The sequence below is a fragment of the Triturus cristatus genome, chromosome 5_1, assembly GCF_964204655.1.
Source record: "Triturus cristatus chromosome 5_1, aTriCri1.1, whole genome shotgun sequence".
Taxonomy (NCBI): Eukaryota; Metazoa; Chordata; class Amphibia; order Caudata; family Salamandridae; genus Triturus; species Triturus cristatus.
The window spans coordinates 187423455-187445005 of NC_140587.1; the positions used below are offsets into that span (position 1 = coordinate 187423455).

Below are 21551 nucleotides of genomic sequence, written 5' to 3' on the forward strand. Positions count from 1 at the left end.
AATTTTAGCGCCAGAAACACAAAAATCCAGACAGATCAGCCCACTTTATACCCATCCTTAATCTCATAATCAACGTGAGCGATCGAGTACATTTGGGGTCGCATGTTTCTAATATTTGATTTTTAGGTACCTTTTTAGGTCTCGCCTGATCCAGCGCATGCGCTGGTCTGGCCGAGACATTTAGTAGCTGCTTTTGAAAGTGCTACCAAAGCGCCCACCAGTTTACTGTCACGCGCACAAGCACGTGTGCTGCTGCACGCGCATCCATAGCGTGCTTTAGCGCATCATCGCGATCGCAATCACTTTCGCTTTCAGAGTGATCGCGATCACTTTCGCTTTCACAGCCGCGCAGCGTTACATTTACTGCCGCGCGGCCAATGCTTGGTTTTTTAGCAGTAGGCCTTGGCATGCTTCCACTTTAATAATGGGAGCCGTGCGCCTTTTTGTTCTGCATGTGTCACGTCAAGGGATGCGACTTACAGCACTGCTTTAACTTCAATAATAGTAGCAACGCCTTTCTTTGATTCTGCACAGCTCGCATCAGGAGATGCCGCTTAAAGCAGTAGGACGACAGCTACACACTTCCTCCTTAGCATACGCTGCTTAGTGGGAGTGCCTGGATTAAAACAATCTATGTTTTATTTTTGGCAGCGCGCCATGCTGCACTTAATCTTTAATAACAGGGTCCACGCACCTTTCTTTGGATCTGCACAGCTCTCGTCAGAAGATGCCCCTTATAGCAGCAGCCACAAACGTGGAGCCAGAACTCCCAATAAGCACCAGCCGGAAATCTTATCCACTTCCACCCAATAGCAACAGCCGGTATCTGACGACAGCTACACACTTCCTCCTTAGCGTGTACTGCTCAGTAAGAGTGCCTGGATTAAACCAATCTGTTTTATTTCACATCGCGGCACACCGTGCTTCATCTTTAACATAACGGCAGGGCTTTTGGTCTCATTTGTGCGGCGCGCCCAACTCAACCTTTATTTAAATAATGGAATTTTTGGCAGCACGCAATGCTGCGCTTTAACTTTATTATCACCACGCACCTTGCTTTTGTTCTGCGTGGCTTGGTTCACGAGATGCCGCTTATAACACCGCTTTAACTTTAATAATACTGGCAGCGCACCTTTCTTTAGTTCTGCCTGGCTCGCGTCAGCAGCAGCCACTAATGTGGAGCCAGCACTCCCGCTGAGCACCATCTGGAAATCCTATCTGCTCCCACAAAACACCAACAGTTGGCATCTCAGCAAAAACAGTATACAGCGGGAATACCAATCCCGTCTCCGCTCTCTCCACTAACCTACCCATCACTTTCTGTCACCCACCTCCATATCTCATTTAATAAAACAAAACAAAAATGTTAAAGGCCGAACAGCAGCAGATTGCTGCTGGGCCACTCTGCTGTACAAACAAGCATTGGCATAGCCAATAGGTCTCGCCTTTGGGACCTTATAAGTGCTTAGCCATGCAACAGTTTAATTGTTTCACAAAGGATATTGTGCTGCATAACTAAATACTTATAAGGTCTCAAAAGCGAGACCTATTGGCTATGCCAATGCTTGTTTAAATTTGACTTGATGGTGTGTGCTCCATTTAAGGAAACTGTTTCATACGATCTTCCACCAGAAAGGCTTGTGGGGGCTAGACTGTGAAACCCGTGTGTGATTTGTTTATCTAATGAGGTATGCAAATGTCATGGCTCAGGTCTGGAGTTCAGATCTCTTCTTTCATGGCATTTATTATCAATGCGCGGCTAAGATCTGGCAATATATCCTTAGTTTCAAAGCAGGGCTCTCCCGTGCCACTCCAAAAATCAATTGCATGGAAGCTATTTACAGCATCTGTTTCAAATGAATAAACTTTTAACTTGTCTGAAAGCAGAAACACGAGACATCATAAACACCAAACGTATATTTTTGCATGGTAAATTAATTCAAATGAATGTCAAGCATTTCCGTGATTTTTCGATCTTCTGGAATACCACAGCATTTATTCTTAAATCAGGAATATAAATAAGTGCATTTCTTGCTAGCTCGTTTCGTGCACAGTAGGCACCATTTAACGCACCAGTGCATGCTGGGTGTTGCAGTGTTCATGTCCTTTAATTACCCAATGTGCTTGATAACTATTATTTGTAAAGCGAACGTTGAATACACCATGCCTAATGTAAAATGCGTGAACACCTAAACCTATATGCCGTATGTTAGTATTAAAGAAATATAGGCACCCAAGGGCATTGCCCATACGGATAATTATTGAAAAGAAGCCACACTTGGGATTTCCCTTATAGAGCGTTGCATTGCTGCCAACAGGTGACCATTACAAAGAGGGCAGTAATCAATTCTATTACAGGACCGGAGGCTTCGTATTATGCTTCTCTTTCTATTTATTGCTACTCACAGCAGCCAATGAAAACTTTTCTTTATGCAAAACAAACTACATTTCCCATGATGCATACACCACATCACTTCCTGCAGGGCCCCATAAGAGCCAGTAACACCGGAACCAGTCCTCTTTCTTTGCTGCTCACGCAGACAGTTAAGTTGAGAGCTCCGTTATTGACATTGATTATTGATTGTATTGATTGTATTGATTTGCGTATTGATGGTATTGGTGATTTATGAGTACTGTTTATGGTTACAGTGGTTGTCGTGGCAACGGTTGCTGAGGCGCCTCGATTGTATTTACCCTTCAGGGTTGGGCGGACATAGCGCGGCGCTTGGCGCTCTGTGACTCCCGCTGAGAGCGGGGAGGTGTTGGGGGCACTTGTGGCAGCGAGCGATCCGAGGCGCATATGCGCGGATCTTCCTCCCCTTAGACGCGGCGATCAGCCGACTCGTCGGGAGACGGGACAGCGCGCGAGCGCTTAGTTTTGCATCCTTGTGGCACCGGTACCGCCCTGCCTTCGGCGGGTGTCCTGGAGGGTAATATTGGCGCTACGGCTTCCCTAGTATGCCGAAGACGCCGGGAGCCATTTACTTTCGGTTTAGATCGCGTTTCCACGTGCGTAGCCCAATTGGGCTATTTTGGTAGGATTTGGGCTACGCACGTCGAAACGGCCCGTTTTTAGGTGTTTTGCTTTCGTTTTGGGTATTAGAGGCTGCGTTTTTCATCTGAGAGCACTGCTGACGCCTGGCTGGCTGAAAAAACGACCTGGGCCTGGAGGGAGCACACCTACTTGAATCTTTATTCTTGCTCTCTGGCTCCACGAAGCCCTGAAGGGCTGTAATAATAGAATCACAGCTGTTGCTGAGGAGCTAGGTACCGGTGCTGTTGTGCTTGGGTTGGCTCCCCTTTGATTATACCTCCTTGCTGTTGCCTTATGAGCAAATACGTTTATAAGTTTGGTTCCACCATGGAGAATTGGGTGCATTATGAGGAGGATGACGCCTTGTATGAGGAGGAGGTGGAGACACCTGCCATTGAGGATAACATTGTTGAGGCCCTTGACGCTTCCGTGCAGGAGTCTGTCAACAAGGCCCTGGAGAAGGCGGTCCCGGGAAGGGTGCAGCAGGCCTTGGCTACCGCATTGAAGCCTATTACCAGGCAAATGGAGAGGTTCGCGAAGCAGCATGGCTTCACTACCCCAGATGAAGCTCCGGCGGGGGAGCCGCAGCCTAAGTCTTGGCCGCATTCTGATTCCTATAAGTCGCTGCCGCGCCCGGCGAGGGAGAGAGAGAGGGTGCAGGACACTGACACGGAGTCTTCCTCCTCCTCCTCGGACACCCCGGAGGACTCTCCTCCCCGAAAGAAGTCTCGGAAGGTTAAACATGCAGAACCTTCTCCACCGACTCCCACGCATTTTACATTCAACCCCTCGGAAATCGTGCACCCCAGATCTTCCGATTGGTTGCCTGCCCCGGAGGTGGCTGCATACTTGCATGAGAATTTGCGCAAGAGCTTCGATAAGGAGGTGCACAACAGGCTGCGGTCTGAATGTCCCAGACCGGATCTCTCGGATAAGGTGGCGGAAACGCCGGAGATTGACCCGAGTTTGCTTACCTTTCTGAAAAAGTTTGCCAAAGACCCCAAGAAGGGTTTAGACCGCGCATGGCGAGGGTGCCAGGATAAGCTTTTGGACGTGGTCGGACCCCTAGCAAAAATTTTGGAGATGACACTAGAGGCGCAGGAATCGGGCACCAAAATTGACTCTCATGTTTTGGCAGGCTGGACCCAGCGGGCTATCTGTCTATTGGGGAATGCCAACTGCGCTATCTCCACGGAGCGCAGGAAATCTATTCTGATGCGCATGGACTCCAACCTTACAGAGTTGGCTGCGGCGGAGCCGGGTCCGTTGGCGGACGGAAACCTCTTCGGCGATCGTTTCGTCAAAGATGTGGCGAAATATGTGGGTACCTTCACTACCTTGGACAAGGCCCAGGCTGGGATCAAACGTGTTTTCCAAGCTAGGGTTTTCAACAGGGCCGGACGAGGCCGGGGACGCTCGTTTGGCCGTCAATATTCCCAAGGTCCTCCACGTGGAGACTTCGGACGGGGCATAGGAGAGTGGGACTCCACCCGCGGTGGCACCTTCTATCCCACCAGACAGCGCTTCAACAAGCGGCGCTTTAACAAAGGTTCCTATCATGGAGGGTTCCACGCCACCGAGTCTTAAGGTGAGCGCTCCAGATTTATTTCTTCTTCCGTTGGGGGGACGTATTCGGCAGTTTTATCACAACTGGGTGCAAATATCACAAGACGCATGGGTTTTGCAGACAGTTCAGGGGTTCCACCTAGAGTTTTTTCAGGCGCCCTGTCAGGTACATCGTCCCAGACAGCTTTCTTTTTCCCAACTAGAGTGCGATTTCATAGATTCAGAAATAGACGGATTGCTGCAGAAACGCGCGATAGCTCCTTGCGAAGAGGGCCCTTGCGGTTTCTGCAGCAATATTTTTCTGGTGCAGAAGAAAGGAGGTGGTTACAGGTTGGTACTCAATTTGAAGGATTTCAATGACTTTCTGACTTACAAGCATTTCAAGATGGAGGGCATCCATCTGCTGGCAGATTTGCTGAAGCAAGGGGACTGGTTGGTCCACCTGGATCTGAAAGACGCTTATCTGGCCGTTCCCATATATCGTCGCCATCGCAGATTCCTTCAATTTCAATGGCGCAACCGGTGATACGAATATTTGGTCCTTCCTTTCGGACTTTCCTCAGCACCGTGGTGCTTCACCAAGGTTCTGAAACCGGTCGTTGCCTACCTCAGAGAACAAGGCGTTCGCATGATTGTCTATCTGGACGACATGCTCATTATGGCGCAATCTCCGGCGTTGGTAGCTCAACACTTGCGCATGACCATTCATATTTTGCAGAGTCTGGGGTTCGTGATCAACGAACCAAAATCGGTCTTATCTCCCACACAGACGATAGATTTTCTGGGGTTCGTCATCAACTCTCAGATGGCCCAACTCAGCCTTCCAAATTCCAAACTTCGGGATATCAAGAAGGAACTTCGCTCGTTCCTGACCAAACAGATGGTCTCGGTCAGGGGGATTGCCCGGATAGTGGGACTTCTCGCGTCGTCCATTCAGGCAATATTTCCGGGTCCCCTACACTACAGGGCCCTGCAGCGACTCAAAATTCAACACTTGCAGAAGGGCCTTTCTTACACGGACGTAGTCCCTCTTTCCCAGGAAGTAAGGGAGGAGATGCAATGGTGGTTGGCCCACGTCGAGGCATGGAACGGCAGAGCAATCTTTGGTTCTCGTCAAGAGGTGGTCATAGAATCCGACGCCAGCCGTTGGGGTTGGGGAGCGCGCTGCGGAAATATTTCCACAGGGGGACGATGGTCCCTAGAGGAGTTAGATCTTCACATAAATTGTCTAGACCTCCTCGCAGGCTCGTTTGCGATCCGGACGTTAGCTCCCAGGCAGATCTCATTTTGCATCCTTCTTCGGATGGACAACATATCGGCGGTCTGGTACATCAACAAATTGGGGGGCACGAGGTCCTCAATGTTGGTGGAGATAGCGAAGGCCTTTTGGCACTATTGCCTGAACCATCAGATTTCCGTGATAGCAGAATACATTCCGGGTCAGTCCAATGTGGTAGCGGATTGGAACTCTCGCCACCTCAGGGACTACAGCGACTGGCAACTTCTCCCACGCGTGGTTCGGTGGTTACAGGAGATTTGGGGACTTTGCCAGATCGACCTGTTTGCCTCCAGGCTGAACCGTCAAATGACGAGATTTTTCAGCTGGAGGCCGGACCCTCTGGCGCTGGCGACGGATGCCTTTGCGCTGGAGTGGACTCAGGAATTGAATTACGCGTTTCCACCATTCATCCTCATTCCCCGCGTGTTCACTCAGGTGATGCGCCAGAGAGCAGAAGTGATATTAGTGACTCCCTTGTGGAAGTCGCAGCCCTGGTTCCCGTTGTTGCTGGAGGCGAGTTGCGACTTCCCCAGGAGGATTCCATGGTCCTCGACGATGCTCCAGGGCCCTCAGGGGGAGAAACACCCAATGGTTCTATCGGGGCACCTGTCCCTGATGGCCTGGAGACTTTCAGGCAGCGTTGGCAAATGCCAGGATTTTCGGACCAAGCTTCGAGCTTTATCAATCAAGCGTGGGCCCCCTCTACCAGGAAGCGATATTCTTCAGCCTGGGGATGCTGGGTTCGTTGGTGCATGGGACAACATGTGGATCCGTGGGGGCAGGATTACCCTATATTGTAAATTTTCTATCGGAGAAGGCGTCGGAAGGTTTAGCGTACTGCTCTGTTAATAACTTCCGTTCCGCCATCTCGGCAGGCCACTCTCAGATCGAGGGCAAGCCTGTCGGAATGCATCTTTTAATATGTAAGCTCCTGAAGGGCATCAGAGTAGCTAATCCGCCCAAACCAAGGTACTCTTCTTTGTGGGATGTCTCACTGGTTCTGTCACTCTTTAATAGCTGGCCCGACAACAATAGGTTGTCCAGGAAACAATTGTCGGCCAAGCTGGCCATGTTGCTTTGCCTAGCAGCTTGTAGACGTTCTTCGGATGTTAAAGCTCTTGATATTGCAGGTAGAGTATTTACTCCGGAGGGAGTTTCGTTTTCTAGTTCTTCTAGAACTAAGACAATGTCACGCAGTGTGGATTATCATGCTTTTCCCGATAATGCTAAACTTTGTGTGGTTCAATGCCTCAAGGCTTATGAAGAATGTACCAGGTCTACCAGGCCGGAGGGGGTGGCACAATTATTAATTGCTCTGCAGAAACCATACAAACCTGTGACAGCGGCTACCATAGCCAGATGGCTCAAAGATGTCATGCAAGAAGCAGGTGTTGATACTCAGGTCTTTGGTGCACATTCTGTCCGAGGCGCTATGGCCTCTAAGACTTTCATGTTGGGTTCCACCGTGCAAGATATTATGCATTCTGCAGACTGGTCGTCTGAATCAAAGTTTAAACAGTTTTATTATAAACCGGTGGGTGATATATCCTCTGTTGTTTTTGGATCAGCGTTAAACTAGCATAATACGAAGCCTCCGGTCCTGTAATAGAATAAAAAATTAGCTAGCATTCGCGCCAAGAATTTTCAATTCTATTAAGGACACGGAGGCGAGGATTATCCCACCCGGTTAAATTACAGTATTGTAATTTTTGCCCACCCGTTGTATACATACTCTGATTATACAGAAGTTACGGGTTGTTTTATCTCTGTTTTTTCAGGATCCGAAAAGAAGATGGACTAATCCTGTTGACAGATTGACGTTCTTCCCAGCTGGTCTGGTTTTCTTCCACGTTGGAAGCTGTTGTTGAACTTTATTATACTTATTGGACTCGTTGTTCGGAGCAAAGAAAGAGGACTGGTTCCGGTGTTACTGGCTCTTATGGGGCCCTGCAGGAAGTGATGTGGTGTATGCATCATGGGAAATGTAGTTTGTTTTGCATAAAGAAAAGTTTTCATTGGCTGCTGTGAGTAGCAATAAATAGAAAGAGAAGCATAATCTTCGCCTCCGTGTCCTTAATAGAATTGAAAATTCTTGGCGCGAATGCTAGCTAATTTTTTAAGGAGATTCCACTCGTTGATAAGGCCTTTACATCAATCCTACCTCCACCTAAAATATGATTTTGTCAACAAAGATTCTAAAGATTAAGTATATTTGAATACTGTATACCTACATCTATTTAGAAAATAATAAAGTAATCACTTCTCTGAGGTGGGTAAGAAAACACCTAAAACGCACTTCCCAGCAGAAATAAAACTACTTGGCTGAGGTGTTGTTGTCTGCCCTTACTACAGTAGAACCCATTCCTGTCAATCATCTCTGAACAGAGGCTGTCCTACGGGTGTGCCCCCAAAAACCAAAATCGTCAGGTTGGAGTAAATCTGGATGCGACCCCTCATAACCTGCATTTAATTTATAATTTCCAATTGCATTACAGTGCTGGTAGAGGTCGGCGCATGAATATGGGAATCACGAGAGGTTGCGACTGTTACTCCATTGCCCTTTGGTACCCCTGGCACAACTAGGGTTGCCACCTGTTAAGTATTTCACCAACATGCCCATTTTTTCATGTCAGGCCTAGTAAAAATATTTAGAGAACTAGCAAGCGCTGGTTTGTTTTTCTCCTTCAAAAAACATAAACCTAACAAACATTGTACAAGATGAAATTCCGTAAAATATAATTTAAAAGAATATTAAAAAAGAGTCCAAGTTGCCATGTTAAGAATAACTAGACATGAATAAACACAAAACTGTAGTCTAGTCAGTCACAGCACTTGGAAGAGAAAGTAAGCCCTGTTTACTTTTTTACTTCCTGTACGTCGCACTCATTCACCTTCTGTTAGCTCTCAAGGCAAACAAGACGTGTTTGAACAGCTACGAGTTCAGCAAAGTGTCAATGCTGTGATGTCATCAGTGATGAAAGGAGTGCCATTTCACTTCAGCTATTCATAATATTTTGGTAAGTGACATCCATGGCCCTGCACGTGGCATGCCAGCGTGCAATTCATTTTATCACAAAATGCAATGTCCAATGCTTAGCACACTGTAGTTGCTCTAGTAAGGTGATACATTAAAACGAGAGTAACAATTCCAAACCATGAATATAATATATACACACAACTCTATACATAAAATAAAGACTATTTTTATTTAATTAAATCACTGGAATCAATGGCTCATGGGAGGTTAGGAATCATGCTACATTATAAAGAGTGTGTGGCAAACTTTCCTGCTGCGTACGAATGCACAAATTAAGAAGCAAGTTGCCAGCTATGCCATCTGCTCAGTGGATCATGGACGAGACAGGATGGCAGCGAACCAGTGCCATGGGGAGATTCATCAGACAGATCATCTCAGCCCACGTCCCGCAATAGATGTCTTCATCTGTCTCGGGTGAAAAAAGCATGTGAGATGTGATAATCCTCTCTAATGAGACAGGTAACCGACACCACGGAGAGACACATTATCACTAAGGCTTGCAAATGTCATTGGATGAGCTATCCATTACATTACATTCTGTCAGAATAGAGCAAAAGGTTTTATTTCTGTGATTCATCAAACAATCCACTACAGGTCACATTTTTCAGAGTGCCGCTTGAAGAAGATAAATATATATATTACCTACTGGCGGTCGCCAGTAGGTAGTTATAGTTAGGACCTATTTTCCATAGGAAATCCGCAACATTCTATTCCCAATAATGGTTGACGAATCTTCGCGAAATTTTCAAAACATTTGGCCAGCTACGGTCCGCTTGTATCCTGAAAGTCTCGGGGTGATTCGTCAAGCGGGGCCCGAGAAAAAAGGGGGGTCCCAAAACGTGTTTTCCGCATGCAATTTTCCATAGCAACCTTTAGTCGCAGCTACAGCCCGAACTGCTGAACGGAATTACACCAAATTTGGCAAAAAGGTAGCCCTTGGTTCAGAGTCATGCCTTTTGGTTAAATGGTGTAAATCCGTTCAGTAGTTCCTGAGAAAATCAAAAGTAAAATCACATATATATCTATGGGTGCGGTGGATCCGCGCACCCTCCCGATCACGAGCTGCATATTAATTGGCTGTCAACTTGCTGTCAACACTCCAAACTAGGAAGTGTTGGCAGCCATTTTGTGCCTCGGTAGAACCGAGGCACAAGAAATCCTTCAAAAAAGTGCGCATAACGCAAAAAGGGGGCAGGGTAGAAACACCCTGACCCCCTAGGCCTGCTTAGGGGGTCCCACAAGGATCCCCTGGGCCGAAAAAATATATATATATATATTTTTTTTAAACGGGAAGATGCGAGCAGGGTGCGCGGATCCTGATGATTAAAAAAAAATGAAGCGCTGGCATCATCCAGTGAATGTGTGTTTCTGTAAAGTTTAAATATGTTTAATATAGATGCCAAGGTGTATTGAAGAACATCTGGATGTATAAGTGTCTGGATGAAGGATTTAGTAGGTGCGTGACTGACTGTATAAGTGAGTGATTAAATGTGTCTTACTGAATGCATAGGTTAGTGACTAAACTGTCTGAATGTCTGCATCAGTATGTCTGTTTTTGTGTAAGCTGCTGGCTGTGTTGGTCAGGTGCTACATGAGTGTCTATATGGGTTATTGATTGGTTGCCTGAGTATTTGTATGGAAGACTGAGTGTGTGTGTGGGTGGGTGGGAGGTGTGTGACTCTGCGCATAGATATGTGAGTGGTTGATTCACTGGCTGTCTGAGTTTAAAGAGTGCATGTGGAAACAGCTGTATGGGCGGGTGAGTGTGTGTATGGATGTGTTGGTGAAAAGTTGGATGTCTCAGTGGTACTTGTCCAAGTAACTACAAATGTAAAAGGCAGTGTATGTGAGAGTTGGAGTATATAAATGACTATATGTGAGAGTCAGTGATTGTGAGAGTGGCTGTATGGATCAGTGTATACTTGTATTAGTGATTATATAAGAGAGTAAGTATGCGTTAGTATCTGTATGAATAAATGAGGTGGTGTGTGTATAACTGTGTAGGTGAGTAAATGGAACTATGATTCATTCTTTCCATGACTGACTATGATGAGTGCATGAGATTGTAGGATGAATGGTGGTGTGTCAGTGTCTGTATAGCTGCATGAGTGCATATGATAGTGTTGTATTGATCAGTGACTACATGTATGAATGGTTGCATGGGTGAATGAGTGCATGTGTCTGTAGACCTAGTAATTAGTGAGTGCGTTTGTAGTAACTGGTTTTGGTGTCTCCATGGTTTTGAAAATGGAACTCTGTATTTTACAGGGGGTGTATCAAAGGTTATATTAGGGTGTGAGGAGGTGCATCAGATTGTCACGTGGATGATGTCATCAGTGATGTAATTTGAGAAGTCATCAGTGATGTCATCAGTGATGTCACTGACCAGTCATGAATGATGTAACATGTGACATCATCAGCAGTGCATTGCATGGGCATAAGTTAGCTCAACTAACTATAACGGTGGAATTTCTATGTTTTTTTGTATGAGTGAAATGTCCAGCTAACTATAACGTCCCTGAAACCTATTGTTTTTTCAGTGAATTTCAAAGTTTTTTAATTGCTAGTTTCTAATTATTTTCTTCTTTAAACCTATAGTTTTTTCAGTGATTTTTAAATTATCACTTTATTGTTAACCTAGTGAAAACAGCCAATATCTCCAGTTTTCCAGCAAGAGCTTCCACAAAAAAGAATTACAACTAACAGTAATAATATACAGAGTAGACGTCCCCGTACAAAAATTAACACAAAAGCACCAGTTCCCGATATTTTCAACGAGCAGTCAAATCTGGGGTGCGATCCAAAAACAGGGAATAAGCCACGTTTGCAGTAGGAATTTAACATCTGCATTTTACTGGTGTAAACCAGGATGACTACCTACAATGTGAAAGGGACTGTAGCCCAGAATCACATCTGAAGCACAACATATGTCATAGAGTTACTGATCACGCAGCTCAAACACCCATGAAGGCCACAACACGCACTGCCACCAGCTTCAGGACGTCCCCCCCAGACCACCCCTCTCCCTACTACCACGAGGCAGCAAAGAACAGGACAGTGGACCTTCCAAAAACGGCACGGTCCCTCAGCCACACAATACTTGAATGTTGCCAGATATGGCAACCAAGTATGTGTGAAGGACGCAACTCACCCATCAATAATAATAATGCACACAATACCAAGTGTAGCGGTGATGTGCTGGACAGACCTCACTATAAAGATCATAAACCTCTCCATCTGTATATACACTGCTGGTGCTTTTAGTGTTGTGCACAATAGACGCAACCATATTACCTCAGGCAGTGGGGAAGATCTCGGACATGTATCTGTGTTGTCCTCCCCTGGAAGCGGAAGCGCAGTGGGCTCATCCAACATACGCCACTCCAGCATAGGAGTATAAATAAATAAGCCGGGGCTCTGGGCATGGTTCACTTGTGAACTGTGAAGGCCAACGCGTCTGCCAGAGCGGTTGGCCTCACCCTGCCACGTGGCTGCCGCCATGACTGCGGGCCTCCTCGACACAGGCCCCCTGCGAACCCAGCGGCACAGCACCGCAGACTTATGTCTGTACAGACTACTGCCTTCGATCTACACTGCGGACAGCAGGCCTCACAATTCAGATGGAGTAGCGATTGCAGATGACGCAGTGCAATACGCAAGATACATTGCTCCCAGTGTGGCCCTCCGGACCACGCATCATCTCAGGGTGTGCACACACTGAGTACTTCAGGTGCCACTAACTCAGTGCACCACAAGTCATCACCATGTGGCCTTATTAAGGCAGAATTAAAAAGACATTGTTTCGAGTGCGGCCCCACGGACCATGCATCATCACAGGATACGTACACGCTGAGCGCCAAAGGTACTACTAACTCAGCGCACCATAACTCATCGCCACGTTGCCTTATTAAGGCAGAATTCAATAGACAAAAGACATTACTCTGAATGCGGCCCCCCCGGACCATGCATCATTGCAGGTTACGTACAGGCTCAGTACCAAAGGTACTACTAACTCAGTGCACGATAAGTCTTCGCCATGTGGCCGTATTGAGGCAGAATTCAATAGACAAAAGACATTGGTCCAAGTGAGGCCCCCCCCTGGACCACGCATCATCGCAGGGTACGTACACGCTGAGCGCCAAAGGTACTACTAACTCAGTGCACAATAAGTCATCGCAAGGAAAAGTGAACAGTTTTATGTCAGCAGTGAGGTATGCTATCACTCGAAAATCGAATTGAGGCAGAATTCAATAGACAAAAGACATTGGTCCGAATGCGGCCCCCCCATGCCACGCATCATCGCAGGGTACGTACACGTACATGCTGAGCGTCAAAGGTACTACTAACTCACTGCACCATAAGTCATCGCCACATGGCCGTATTGAAGCAGAATTCAAATATACAAAACATAGTTCTGAGTGCGGCCCCTCCAGACCATGCATTATCGCAGGATACGTACACGCTCTGTGCCAAAGGTACTACTAGCTCAGTGCACCAAAACTCATCACCCTGTGGCCTTATTAAGGCAGAATTCAATAGACAAAAGACATTGGTCTGAGTGCGGCCCCCCAGGACCATGCATCATCACAGGGTACGTACACACTGAGCGCCAAAGGTACTTCTAACTCAGTACACCATAAGTCATCGCAAGGCAGAGTGAACAGTTTTATGTCAGCAGTGAGGCATACTATCACTTGAAAATCACCCAAAAACACTTATAATATAAAAAGAACAGAACAATCGAAGTACATTAATGATTACAATCCGGTGATTTTGAAGCTGTGGAATGCAAATATGGACATACAATATTTTGCAGATAACTGAATTGCTGTTTCTCGCTATGTCACATCATATATTACCAAGTCTGAGAAGACAGAATTTAAAGAAATGTGGGAAGAAATTTCACAGGAGAAGACATTTAGCAAAAAATTGTACAGCTTCAGCTTGAAGATGCTTTCACATCGAGAAATTGGATCCTACGAATGTTCGGATCGATAGACATCTGCAAGTTTATATTCAAAGTCAAGAGGAATCCTCTGGATAAGTCTAGGTCTTGCTGCGGCACAAAATCGAGTTTTAATATAAATGATATAAAACAAGTTTGTGATGATATAGAGTTGCCTTTCATTGGTAGTCAAGAGAAGTGTACAGAAAATAACAGTTTGATAAGTGTACATGTTGAAGAAGAGATGGAAGATAATAGTGATGTGAAGTTTCAAATAGAAATAACAAAGTTTAAAGTAGTTTCTGGTGAAAATCCCAACTAAGTATAACGTCCCTCAAATCTACACAATATCCTTTTAGTATCCTTGCTTCAAGAACTTGCTTTATGTCAGTCATAGCTTTACTATAATGACCAAATTCATCTTGCAAGTCCAAACGAACACTGAATGTTAGTCTATACTGCCGACAGCAGAGCTCACAATTTTAACTATAACATCCCTGAAACTTACATATTTTGACAGTGTATTTCATAAATGTTTAATCTTTTGTTCCATCCACCTACACTGCGAACAGCAGGGCTCACAATTCACATCGAGTCGCAATAGCCGTTGACGCAGTCCAATAGGCAAGAGACATTGCTCCCAGTGCGGCCCCCCAGTCCACGTTTCATCGCTGACTGCGCACATGCTGAATGCTTCTGATGCCCCTACCTCAGTGCAGCACAACTCATGCACCCTTTCTGATACAATATTTTGTGTATCATTTCACATCTGCTGTCCTACCTCAGTGTATCACAAGTCATGAACCCTTTACGATAGAATCTTTTCGGTATGATTTCATGTCTGGTGCCCATACCTTAGTGCAGCACAAATCATTGACCCTTTGTGATTGAATCTCTGTGTCTGATCCAATGATTACTGTTGTACTTGTTACCACCACCAACCATTCACGGAGGGTTGGCTTACAACCACCCAACACGGATCCACCACAGACATCACTGGACATGTGACCCTGTTAATAAAAAAGGAGTCGAGTGCATGTGCCCGTACCCAGTTCCACTATCTATCTGTGTCCGTGTATTCATTATGTATGCAACATGCTGCCCCTAGGCCCTACCACATTACATAGTGCTCCGGACAGCGTATGCAACCATCTTACTTTTGACAGTGGGGGAAAACTTTGTCTCGGTCATTGTACAAGTACGTACGTAGAGACTGCATCATTAGAGTACTGCAAGGAGAGTGTATACTGAATTTATAAGTGCGTGAGGATCATCGGAGTGATTGTATAAGTACATATGTTGGCGCAGCCCAACTCCGAAAATGACCTTGTATCTAATTGGCTGCCCTCCATGTGCCAAACACTGAAACGTCAACTTTACATGGCCCTGTATTGCTACAGCTGCAACACTCCACTGAATGTGCAATAAACATTCATATCTACACAGATATCCCATGTCCACCATCTTTCTTGTGTGGAACTATGGATGCATATAGGGTCAGTAATTTCCCATACCTTCCATGTTGGCCATATTGTGGGACTTGGCTCACAGAGTGACACTTTGGCTATTGCAACCCGGGTGACGGTAGCACTCCAACACGGACACCCGAATCCAGTATTTTTTAAGCTTTCTATAGCCCAAAGCCAACTAAAAAGTAGCCCAAACTAGCCCAATATTGCTACTTTAGGGAAGGAGGGGCAGGGACAGCGTCAAGCAGGCGGTGAATGCATTGGTATTGATGTTGCAGCAGTATGCCAAGTGAATATTTGTCTAATAAAGCGCTTTAACATTCTACTTTGCTGAAGCCTTGTATGTATATGTATAATCTGGCAACTAGCACAAACCAAAATTTTACCACACAACCGGAAAAATATAGCCCAATTGTGCGTGATCTAGCCCAATCTGGAAACACTGTTGCCACAGCCACTCCCTCAAGGCTGGTATACACCCACACCACACCCATCCAGCACAGGCATCACAGGGCACGTGACCCTGCTAATATAAAAGACCGGGCACACATGCACTACGCCATTTTAGAGTTTAGAGTACGTGGCCTCACTTTTCGCTGAGCGGGTGTACAACCTGTGATGATGATAGGTGCACTAGTATATCCTCTGCCATGGCCATATCAAGACTCAGTACCCAATATGAGACCTATTACCTTGCAGAATGGAGCTGCATGATGTGGAGGGTGCCGTGACTGCGAAAAGGTGAGCAGTGAGGCCTGGGTGCACAGCAGCGGGCAGATACCTCTAAGCGGCGGGAATGGATGGGGTGCAGCAGCCTGGATGCAGAAAGGCTGCACAGTGATTTAGGTGTACGCAGTCATATATACTCAGTTTTTACAGTCGGCCAAATGTCCGTCGCTCCCACATCTGTAGCAAAGTAGTTGAGTATTTCTTTTTTCATACTTTGTACCCTTAAATTTACCATCAGATTTTGATGAACTTTCCTTTCTCAGTTTTTTTTTAAAGAGGTAAGGTGTGTTGGGAGCATCGAAGCATGTAGACACGAGCATGACATTCCTCTCACAGCTCGTGGCTGCCTCGCATCGCTTTCGGAGTGTTATGTTTTGAATGTGAAAAGGTTGGGGGGTAGAGGTTAACGGGGGTTCAGTCATTCTTGCTTTATACTTGCTGCTTACAAAACATGTTCTGAGGATTAAACCACATCAAGAGAATTACCGTCTCTGTCTTTTCATTCCTGCATACTGGTCTTTCCTACAATTACTAATTCTGTACTATCTTTCAGATGTGGGAGCTTGAGGGTGCACTATGTCACGGCACGTGGTTGGAGACACACTGGTGACACAAAGGTGAGCTGCGAAGATTTTCTCCAGTGTCACTCTCTCACTCTTTCTCTCTCTCTTTCTGTTCCTCTCTCCTTTGATGGACGCATGACGCACAATATTATCTTGCTTTTTATCTAACAGGCTCTGATTCACAAATTGACGTCCCCCCAAACACCACCAGGTCTGAACACGTGTAGAACCTGCAATGATGCGTGGCCGTCCTGGCAATCAACACCCAGTTTGAATTGTAGCTCCGTTGACTGTGTGTACTGCGGCTGAGGAGGTTCCTTCAGCACGTGGTCGACTCTCTTCGACACACGCCAGTGGCGGAAGGTGAGCAGAGAGGCTGCAGCGGGCACTCACCACCGGCCAGTGGGAGTGGATGGGGTGCAGCAGCCTGGATGCGCAGCGGCAGGCAGTCAGATCCGGATAGTGGGAGTGCATGGGGTGCAGCAGCCTGGGTGCACAGCGACTGTTATGCACCTCAGGGCAGTGCAAGTGTATGGGCTACAGGAGACTGGGAACCATAATATCAAGAATGGCGATAACATTATCACCGCTTTAGCGGCAGGAAACTGCTGCTAAAGCGGCGATAAGTGGCTTGATAATATGCCCTTGAGAATTCCCATAGAATCCCAGGTTCTGGTGTGAAGGACATCAAATCTGGACTTCTTTGGGAATTCACAAGGGCATATTATCAAGCTCCTTATCGCCGCTTTTGTGGCAGTTTCCTGCCGCTAAAGCGGCGATAATGTTATCGCCGTTCTTGATAATATGGCCCTGGGTGCGCAGCGGCTGTTAGAGAACCTCTGGGCAGTGGAAGTGGATGGGATGCAGCAGCCTGGTTGCGCAGAGCTGAAACAGAGAATTACGCGTGTGCAGTTGTATATAGTCTGCAATTACTAATTCTATACTATCAGATAACTTGAGGGTGCAGTATGTCCCGTCACGTGGTAGGAGACACACCGGTGACACAAAGGTGAGCTGCGGAGATTTTCTACAGTGTCAACACTCCCTCTCCATCTATTCCTTTCTCTCTCTCTCACACTTTCTCTCTTTCTTTGTCTCTTCCTGTCTCTCTCATTCTTTCTTCCTCTCACTTCCTTTCTCTCTCTCTTCCTCTCTCTCACACTGTTTGTCTCTCTTTTCCTCTCTCTCACACTGTTTCTTTCTCTCCTCCTTGTATCTCACTCTTTCTTTCTTTCTTAATATTTCTCTCTTCCTCTCTCTCACTCTTTGTCTCTCTCTCTTCCTCTCGCTCACTCTTTCTCCCTCTCTCTTCCTCTCTCTCTCTCTTCCTCTCGCTCACACTGTTTCATTCTTTCTCTCTTCCTCTCTCACTCTTTCTCTCTCTGTCTTCTCTTTCTCTCTCTGTCTTCCTCTCTCTCTCTCTTTCTCTTCTCTCTCACACTGTTTCTCTCTTTCTCTCTTGCTTGTATCTCTGTCTTTCTCTCTCTCACTCTTTCTCTCTTTCTCTGTCTTCCTCTCTATCTTCCTCTTTCTTTCTGTCTTCCTCTCTCTCTTTCTCTTTTTCTCTCTCTCTTCCTCTCGCTCACTCGTTCTCCCTCTCTCTCTCTCTCTTCCTCTCGCTCACACTGTTTCATTCTTTCTCTCTTCCTCTCTCACTCTTTCTCTCTCTGTCTTCTCTTTCTCTCTCTCTCGTCCTCTCTCTCTCACGCTTTCTCTCTCTTCCTCTCTCTCACACTGTTTCTCTCTTTCTATCTTCCTTGTATCTCACTCTTCTTCTCTTTCTCTCTCCTTTGCTGGACGCATAACGCACCATCTTATTTTTCTTTTTGTCTTGCAGGCTGTGATTCACAAATTGTCGAGGGATGACACGCCATGGCTGTACATAGTTGTATTCATTGTTGTTTTCTTTTAATAAGATATTTTACACAGAGTTTTATTTATTGTTGTTTTGTTTTAATAAAATGTTTTATATGTAAATCCATACATGACTAAGATTCTTATTTGTCCAACCTCACAAGCATCTTTTTTATTAAAACTGCAACACAAGCCGATTTGTTAGGCTTCACATTTAAAAACGTTCCTGTCACATTTGTTTGTTGGGGGTGAGCGGGGATGGCGGACAAGCAGCTGCTGCTGGGGGATGTTGGATTACTGGTGGGTGTCTGACCTGCTTCATCGTTACCTCCATTGCATCTCTTCTCAGAGACCTGAAAACCGGCGGCGAGGCTCGTAAAAGTGTGGGCCCGAGAAGTTGCACCGGAAGAGCTGCGAGCCCACCAGTGGTTCGCAGAGGGAGACTTGCGGGCCCAAGAAGGTTGTTGATGGTATGCTAGTGATGTGGGAAGAGGGTGCGTTACCTGCTGATGTGGGGAGAGGCAGCGTGAAAGGGGTATCTCTCAGAAACAGAGCTCCGGTATGTTTTTAGAAATACCTCAGACAGATGCCAGCTGACGGACTGAATCACAAAATGGCTTTTCAACGCTCATATGAATGAATGAATGAATGAATGAATGAATGAAATTAAATTTATATAGCGCATGGCTACCCTAATGCCTCCCAGCGCTGTAGGACGGACGAGGCAGGTCAGCAAGGTCGATTAGAGCGATGTCTTGAAAAGGTGAGTTTTTAGGAATTTACAGAAGGGCAGCAGGTTTTTTTCCTTCCGTAAGGTATCAGGAAGCATGTTCCAGAGATTTGGGGCATTAAACGAGAAGGACCGTCCACCCCATCTTGATCTTTGTATTAGCTTTGGAGTGGCCAGAAAAGAGGAGCTGGAACGAAGATTTCTAGAGGGTTGATAAGGAGTGACAAGGGAATGAGTAATGACCGGGCCAGTTTTCCATATGGCTCTATGGGCCAGGCACATAGCTTTGAACTGTATCCTGGCTGAGATTGGGAGTCAATGGAGGTTCCTGAGAGCTGGCTTGGCAGATTGCCATCGGGGCACTTGGAGGAGTTGACGGGCAGCACAATTCTGAATTGTTTGCAATTTGTGAATAGTGAATTGGGGAGCTCCCAGGTATAGAGCATTGCCGTAATCAAGACGGGAAAGTATGAGGGCCTGTACCATTATTGTTCTTGCCTGAAAGGGCAAGAGGGGGGTGATTTTCCGTAGCATTCTCATCAGGCTGTAACAAGTGGCTGATAGCTTAGTGGCCTGATGGTTAAAGTCGAGGGAACTGTCCAGCCACACGCCAAGACTCTTGATCTGTGCTTAGGAGCTGGGGCCGGGCCAAGACAAACTGGCCATGAAAGAGTAAAGATAGAGGGAATGGAATAATGAGGGTTGCCCAGGAACATAATCTCGGTTTTGTCCCCGTTAAGCTTAAAGCACAAGAGTACCATCCACTCGGCTACCGCCTCTAGGCAGGGACCTAGGGTGCAAGACGACCCCTCAGGATTGTTTAAGGCCACTACTTGCTGAGTGTCATCTGCATAGGTGATGATCTTAAGGCCGAATGGATGGACAATCTCCGGCAGGGGACTCAGGTAGATATTGAATAGCGTAGGGCTCAGAGCGGAGCTCTGAGGAACCCCACAACTCAGAGGCAACCGAGTGGAAGCCACTTCTCCTTCGAAGATTTGGAAGAAGCGATCACTGATGAAGGACTGAAACCAGGTTAGTGCCGTACCTGTCACTCCCACGTTTTTAAGACAATGAGACAGAATGTTATGGTTGATGGTATCAAAAGCGGCACTGAGGTCCAGAAGGATGATTGCCGCTGTGCCTCCCTGGTCCAGTAACCTCCTAGCCTCCTCTGTTACTGCTAATAAAGCAGTCTCTGTCCTAAGCTGGGGACGAAAGCCTGTTTGAGAGTCATGTAGCAGATTATTGGATTCCAAATAATCTACAAGTGTGGAGTTAATGTGTTTCTCAATCAGCTTGCTCAGCCAGGGGAGAAGGGAGATTGGACGATAGTTGGCCAGAATAGATTGGTCTAGGTTAGGTTTCTTCAATAGGGCCCTAACCATTGCACATTTCCATGTGGAGGGTACCATACCAGTGGTAATGGAAGAATTCAAAATATCAAGGATTACGGGGCGAATGGAGTTGATGACTAGGGTAAGAGATTGCGGCGGGCAGGATCAGAAGGGGAGCCTGATGTAACCCTAGAAATGATTAGGTCCAGTGATTCCACATCTAAGAGGGGAAATCGCTCTAACGAGCATTGAAAGTTGGCATGAGGGCCTCTTGTTCTGGTGTCATGTGTCTTGCCAATGTGGTTGGAAAGGACATATAAATCTTTTGGATTTTTTGTTGAAAAAAGACTGCCAATTTATTGCAACAAGTGAGTTCTCCATCAGTTGTGGGAGGTTTCTGAGGTAAGGTGTTGAGTGATTTGGCTATATGAAAAATCTCTTTGGGAGAATTAGCGGCAATACCTATTTTCTCCGCATAGAATGCAGTTTGGGCACGTTTGATTTCTAATTTGTAAAGCCTTATTGTCTCTCTATAGATAAGCTTGCTAGCCTCTGAGAAGTTGTGTCTCCATCTTCTTTCTAATCTTCTGCATGACTGTTTTAAATCCCTCAGTTTGGGAGAGAACCATGGGGCTGTTTTCAGTCTGCATTTCCTATGGGTAGGTTCTTTGTGGAGTACTAAGTCAAGGGCGCTTTGGATCCAAGTATTAAAGTTCTCGCTAGCCAATTCAAGGTTGGAATTACTAACTGATCTAGTGGCTTCGAGGACTGTGGTCTATTTGTTAGACACAAGTCTAGACCATTTCCTTTCCAGGGTTGGCACTGCTCTCTGGGTAAGGGGTGGACTAGAGGTCTCCCAACAAAGGGGAATCAGAAAGTGATCCGTCCAGGGAAGTGGGGTGGGGGTACCTACGACAAGATTGTCCAGGTTACTGAACACATGATCAAGAAGATGACCTTTGTCATGTGTAGGGGCAAATCCTTTCTGTCTGAGTTGGAATGCTTGAA

At 46.2% G+C, this 21551-nt stretch overlaps 1 protein-coding gene across 1 annotated transcript in view; it reads left to right on the plus strand.

The window, feature by feature from the left end:
* The first annotated feature begins 2517 nt into the window (after nucleotides 1-2517).
* LOC146830624 (G2/M phase-specific E3 ubiquitin-protein ligase-like) overlaps nucleotides 2518-21551 on the plus strand; it is a 701391-nt gene continuing 682357 nt past the window's right edge. The window contains exon 1 of the mRNA XM_085604807.1: nucleotides 2518-2543. The gene's annotated coding sequence lies outside the window, so the exon portion shown is untranslated. The remainder of the gene's footprint in view (nucleotides 2544-21551) is intronic.